At 35.9% G+C, this 7,325-nt stretch overlaps 1 protein-coding gene across 1 annotated transcript in view; it reads right to left on the minus strand.

Annotated features, from left to right (window-relative positions):
- The window catches only part of LOC135200695 (uncharacterized), a 39,191-nt gene that overhangs the window by 29,163 nt on the left and 2,703 nt on the right, over nt 1-7,325 (minus strand). The gene's annotated exons all lie outside the window — the stretch shown is intronic.

Raw genomic sequence — 7,325 nt, forward strand, 5'->3', positions numbered from 1 at the left:
GAAACCCCGTCTACCATGTTGGCCAATTCGAGCGTTTGACAGCACGTAGCCTTTTGTTGGCTGATTGGATAGCGTCACTGACTGTCCTGATTTCGTCCCCGTCCACTTGGACGGTGGTTCGATCCCATGGGGGGACGAAATTATTATCAATTAAAAATTCCCCTTCGGTACATATATGAAAATATATCATTTGGGAGGTAAGTGAATTTAGATATTAAAGGACATTTGTAGCTTGAATTGATATATAAATGGATCACGGTTCGATGTGATAATTATTCATAACAAAAGGCTACGTGCTGTCAAACGCTCGAATTGGCCAACATGGTAGACGGGGTTTCATATCGATTCTAATTACGAAAGCACCCAAGATCGAGGGTGACTTGTAAGGTCAGAATCGATATGAACTTATAGCGTCTCTGTTGCTGATTGGATAGCGTCACTGACTGTCCTGATTTCGTCCCGTCCACTTGGACGGTGGTTCGATCCATGGGGGGACGAAATTATTATCAATTAAAAAAAAAAAAAATTCCCTTCGGTACATATATGAAAATATATCATTTGGGAGTAAAGTGAATTTAGATATTAAAGGACATTTGTAGCTTGAATTGATATATAAATGGATCACGGTTCGATGTGATAATTATTCATAACAAAAGGCTACGTGCTGTCAAACGCTCGAATTGGCCAACATGGTAGACGGGGTTTCATATCGATTCTAATTACGAAAGCACCCAAGATCGAGGGTGACTTGTAAGGTCAGAATCGATATGAACTTATAGCGTCTCTGTTGGCTGATTGGATAGCGTCACTGACTGTCCTGATTTCGTCCCCTTCCACTTGGACGGTGGTTCGATCCCATGGGGGGACGAAATTATTATCAATTAAAAAATTCCCCTTCGTACATATATGAAATATATCATTTGGGAGGTAAGTGAATTTAGATATTAAAGACATTTTGTAGCTTTGAATTGATATATAAATGGATCACGGTTCGATGTGATAATTATTCATAACAAAAGGCTACGTGCTGTCAAACGCTCGAATTGGCCAACATGGTAGACGGGGTTTCATATCGATTCTAATTACGAAAGCACCCAAGATCGAGGTGACTTGTAAGGTCAGAATCGATATGAACTTATAGCGTCTCTGTTGGCTGATTGGATAGCGTCACTGACTGTCCTGATTTCGTCCCCGTCCACTGGACGTGGGTTCGATCCATGGGGGGACGAATATTATCAATTAAAAAAATTCCCTTCGGTACATATAGAAAAATATATCATTTGGGAGGTAAAGTGAATTTAGATATTAAAGGACATTTGTAGCTTGAATTGATATATAAATGGATCACGGTTCGATGTGATAATTATTCATAACAAAAGGCTACGTGCTGTCAAACGCTCGAATTGGCCAACATGGTAGACGGGGTTTCATATCGATTCTAATTACGAAAAGCACCCAAGATCGAGGTGACTTGTAAGGTCAGAATCGATATGAACTTATAGCGTCTCTGTTGGCTGATTGGATAGCGTCACTGACTGTCCTGATTTCGTCCCCGTCCACTTGGACGGTGGGTCGATCCCATGGGGGGACGAAATTATTATCAATTAAAAAATTCCCCTTCGGTACATATATGAAAATATATCATTTGGGAGGTAAAGTGAATTTAGATATTAAAGGACATTTGTAGCTTGAATTGATATATAAATGGATCACGTTCGATTTGATAATTATTCATAACAAAAGGCTACGTGCTGTCAAACGCTCGAATTGGCCAACATGGTAGACGGGGTTTCATATCGATTCTAATTACGAAAAGCACCCAAGATCGAGGGTGACTTTGTTTAAGGTCAGAATCGATATGAACTTATAGCGTCTCTGTTGGCTGATTGGATAGCGTCACTGACTGTCCTGATTTCGTCCCCGTCCACTTGGACGGTGGTTCGATCCCATGGGGGGACGAAATTATTATCAATTAAAAAATTCCCCTTCGGTACATATATGAAAATATATCATTTGGGAGGTAAAGTGAATTTAGATATTAAAGGACATTTGTAGCTGAATTGATATATAAATGATCACGGTTCGATGTGATAATTATTCATATCTATTATATATATATACATATATATATATATATACATATATATATATATATATATATATATATATATACATATATATATATATATATATATATATATATATATATATATATATATATATATATATATATATATATATATATATATATATATATATATATATATATATATATATATATATATATATATATATATATATATATATATTATATATACTATATATATATATTAGCACTCTCCTTTGGTGTGGAGTTATTACTTCACACAAGTAGTATTTTATCTGAATGGGGTGGGGGGGTGTTGGGTGGGGGGGGGGCTTCACAAAAGTGACACAGCTACAAGTATGTATGTGTGCTGAGCCATTTTTGAATAGTTAAACAGTCATATGGTGCCACTCTCATTTCCTCTAAAAAAAAAAAAAAAAAAAAAAAAAAAATGTAAGATAAGTATTCTCGTTTTAATAGCGTCTTTGGTCGTTTTCTTTTCTTGCCTATAGTTAGAGCAATCAAGCCATGTCGATGGTTCGTAGACCAATGTGTCTTACCATAACTGAATTGTTCTTTAGTTGCTGTTGGTTCGTGTGGATGAAATGAAATTTTTATCGGGTATGGGAGTTCGATTGATATTCACAAAGAGATGATGTATCACAACACAAATAATTACTGGAAACGGAAATGTGAATGAATTGTTCAGGATAGGCTAACTATAAACATTAAAACATTTCCACCCATTCTATTCCCCCTCCCGAAGTAGACGATCATACAACTTGGAGCTCCTGACTTCCAAATTAAGTTGGCCTATAATACCATGTTAAGTATCTAATAGTCCCCTTATTTTCGGCTGCCTTTCTCTAATTGATCTGTACGCTATCACCAAGTATCAGTACCATTTATATTCAGGGAAGAAAATTTCAACTCGAATAAAAATTATACTTACCCAGTTTGATGTTTGAAGCCAGCTGAATGTGTTTTTCTCTTAACTTCCCACCGGCACCCACCAAAGGCAGCCTATGTAATGTGTTTCAATACATTCTATCGATACTGGCTTTGACGACCATTATTCGACTAATTTTCTCCCTAGTAATAATTTTACTTCAATTGCTCATTCTATCCAGTAGACAGGCACTGACATCATATTATATCCTCACGTCTGTTCAATGCATTTACCATTGCTAATATGATTTATAATGCGTCTCCAACACAGTTATAGAAATCGGACAACCGAATGTGCAAATATGTCGGCTGTATGCAAGGCATAGGGCATCAATCACTGAAGTAGCGATCTCCTTACCGAGAGTGACTTCGGAAGGCCACATTGAAAGGTCTCGGTCCAGCTCTTAGTACTATATTTTATTACTTCCTTCCACTGTGTTCTCTAGTAATACAGTAAATGGTATAAAACGGACTTAACTGTAAAACACACAATTCTTCCGTGCGACTAACGTGTTTTCAGACTTGTGCCAGAAAATCCAAAGGATTAATAATTGCTTTGTAAGTTTAAGTGGGCTAGTTAAATTCAGGTAGGAGTAATTTAGGTCAATGCAATTAATCTAATAAGGACTATGAATAAATTAAACCAAGGTATAAAATTCCCAGGGCAGTTCAGTTTGGTCCCAGAATTCAATTAAGTTTCGACCCGGTTAAAGTAAAATTAAGGTAAACTAATCCCAAATAGTAATGCTAAGTAAACAGACAGACCTAATTGACAAAATTTTCTACTATGCCCATGTAATTATATAAACCCCTGTAAAATTGTTCAATCTGAGTCTATCCCTAATTAATTCTCACAAACTCCAATATTACAATAGCCTAACTACGTAAAAGGGCTCAAAATTTAGTTAAGGTAAAGAAAACAGTGCATTACGTCTTAAATAAGTAAGTTAAATAAGTAAGTTAAACGTTGAAAGACGAAACCGCTTCCTAACGAATGACCGTTGGCTCAAATCAGCCGTCCAATCATGGCGGCTTAGCCTTTGTGGAAAATTGGTATGTTGACCTACCTTTTTTAAGTTAGCCCAGTTTGGACACACACCTCTTAATTCACTCCTAAACTAAGAAACTAATCCTATATATTCAATCAGCAAACCCAGCGACCTCTAATTATATTCGTGGAAATAAATTGGTACGTTGACAAGAAATGTTATTTTACTTACCGAATTTTCCGACGACAAATCAGTGTGAATGGCCGTTTCAAATTTCGGTTGCAGATAAGGATTCGGATAGGATATGGGTTAGGGTAGGTACAAACAGGAAAGGAGATCATACAAACCAATTATCTTAAGGGTTATTAATTTCTAAAACCCTACACTACGTAAATTAAACTCGAGACGAAGTTTACGAAACAAGTTGTCGCCCGTCTACCATGCTGTCTGTTTGAACAAGGCCCCAAAAAGCAAAAACCCGCGCTCGACCTCTCGCTACCCCCCGAAAAAGCCTGTCAGGTCAATGGTTCTTATCACTCCCTAAATCAATTAAATAATTTCTTAACTAATTTGAAGGGACAGTTAAATCTATTTATTAAATCTATCTATCAAATATTTTAAATGCTAAGTAAAATTAATCAGATTATTCAAAATATAATATTATAATTTCTGCAGAGCTTATACTAAACAAAATGGGGTATAGTTATTTTGTAGCTCTTAGCAGTGACTTCGTTAAAGGTTAGAAAATATATATGTACAAATAAATTTACAACAATTAATATTATTTTTTCATCTTTATTATTATTGTTATTATTTATACTGTTATTCGACCCAATTTCACAGAGAAAAATTACCTTACGAAAACAGGCTTAAGCACTCTAACCATTGTGGTCAAGGCCTAAGCATCTGCTCTTGGATCTAAGCAGTGTCAAACATATAAATACAGGACTTTCTTTGCACACAGTAGCGAAGCACTTACTAAACAGTAATGTAATACAATCACTAAACACTAACACTCACAATGCACCTACTCAGTAAGCACTCACACTCACACTTGCATACATTCACTATACATACACACACACACACACACTTAACATACCCTCACACTCAATAACACAAAACACTCTGAATACCCAACACTCACTAGGCACTCACGATACACTAAATGCTAACTAAACACTTGAAACACTAAATTCACTAAATACTCATTATACTCCAAACACTCGGTAAACATTCACTAAACAATCACTTAATCCAAAACATTAATTAAACACTAAACACTCACTAAACCCTAAGCACTCATTAAATACTAAATGCTTACCAAACCCTAAATACTTATTAAATACTAAACAGTGAATGGACATCTACTCATTAAAATCTCAATAAACACTTACACACTAAACACTTGCTAAACACTAACATTCACAAGACATTCACTAAACGCTCACTTAACATTCGCAAAACATTCATTAAAACCCTAAACACTCACTTAATACTTATACACTAAATATTCACTAAACACTACCATTCATAAGACATTCCCTAAACGCTCACTTTAATATTAAACAAAAACATTCACTAAAAAACCCTAAAGACAAAAACATTCACTGAATACTTACATAATAAACATTCAATAACATTCACAAAACATTCACTAAACCCTAACACTCAGCAAACATTTCAATGAATACTGACACATTAAACAGTCACTAAACCCTAAACATTCATCAAACACTTACTCATAAACATCACTAAACGCTTACTCACTAAACCCTAACAATTCGCTTAACACGTACTCATTAAACATTAACGATAGAAAAAATTCACAATCGCACTAATTTTTCATTTCTCTTGTTTTCTTTATATTAATGCTAAGTGATTATTTCTTTGGTCTTATATTTATTCATAATCTTCTTGAGAGAATGGAAATGTTCGAAATAACTTGGTGTGTGGAGAGACTGTTTAAAAAACAGAGATCCTCTGTGTCCTTCCTCAGCCAGGTATATTTTATCTGACGAATTTTACACCACCCGAAAAAAAACCGACTATAGTAACAACAATATTCATTCATAAAACTGATAATACAAAAATGTATCCGTAATTTCATTAGTATGAAAGTCAGTTGAAACCAAAAGAAGGTAGTCCTGCTTTAATAAAACAAACCGAGTAGGCTATAGCGCAATTATTATGATCTTTACCCTGACTATAGCGTATATATCTATTTAATGGGTGCGTATTACTCTATTTAACAAATGTTAAGTACATAGGCATTTTACAGCAATAACTCTAATAAAGATATGAACTTACATGCTACTTTACAGTGCCAGTCTTCCAGCTACCGCTACATTAATTTTCATCTCGTAAACAAAGCTAAAGCGAGTACTATAATTGAACTCAATTGCTTGCTTGACAAAATAGTAATATGACCGAATTATTGTGGGCCTACAGATGACTAATATTTGTATGAAACAAATAAATAATTTTTGTGTTAAATAAATACAAAGGATATAGAAAAGATAAAAATATTTATTAAATATATCATGATAATGTATAATACGGGTCAATAGTAGCCTCCTATACTAGTCGTAACATTAATTATCAGGCTTGCCCCCTCCCCCTGCCCATCTGTTAGGGTGTGTCTGTCTGGGGGACCACTCAAATGTCTGCCATTACGATCACAGCATTCTAGGATATGCAGTGCTATTGTAGTACAAATTTTACTTGGTAACTTCAATTTTGTATGCAGTTCCTGTCGCCCCCTCCCCATTCGTTGTGGGGTGTCTGTGAGGGGGTAACCACCCATTAAAATGTCTGGTATTACCATTACAGCATTCTAGGATGTGCAGTGCTATTGTAGTACAAATTTTACTCGGTATCTCCGATGTTGGATGGAGATCCTGTCTCCCCCTTCCCTTCCCCCTCCCCCTCCACTCGTTGTGGGGTGTCTGTCGGGGGTAACCACCCACTAAAATGTCTGTCATTACCACCGCAGTACTCTAGGATGTGCAGTGCTAATGTAGTACAAAATTTACTTGGTATCTCTAATGTTGGATGAAGATCATGTCTCCCTCTCCCCACTCGTTGTGGGGCGTCTGTCAGGGGGTAACCACGTCTGTCATTACCACCACAGTATTCTCGGATGTGCAGTGCTATTTTAGTGTAAATTTTACTGGTATCTCCTAAGTTGGATCTAGATCCAATTAACAACCCCTTTTCAGCGCGTCTGTCAGGGGAACCCACCCTCCAAAATGTCTGTCACTGTCATTCTGTAATCAGTAGATTCTGCAGATATATTATAT

This window comes from Macrobrachium nipponense, chromosome 27 (genome assembly GCF_015104395.2).
Source record: "Macrobrachium nipponense isolate FS-2020 chromosome 27, ASM1510439v2, whole genome shotgun sequence".
In the NCBI taxonomy this organism is placed as follows: domain Eukaryota; kingdom Metazoa; phylum Arthropoda; class Malacostraca; order Decapoda; family Palaemonidae; genus Macrobrachium; species Macrobrachium nipponense.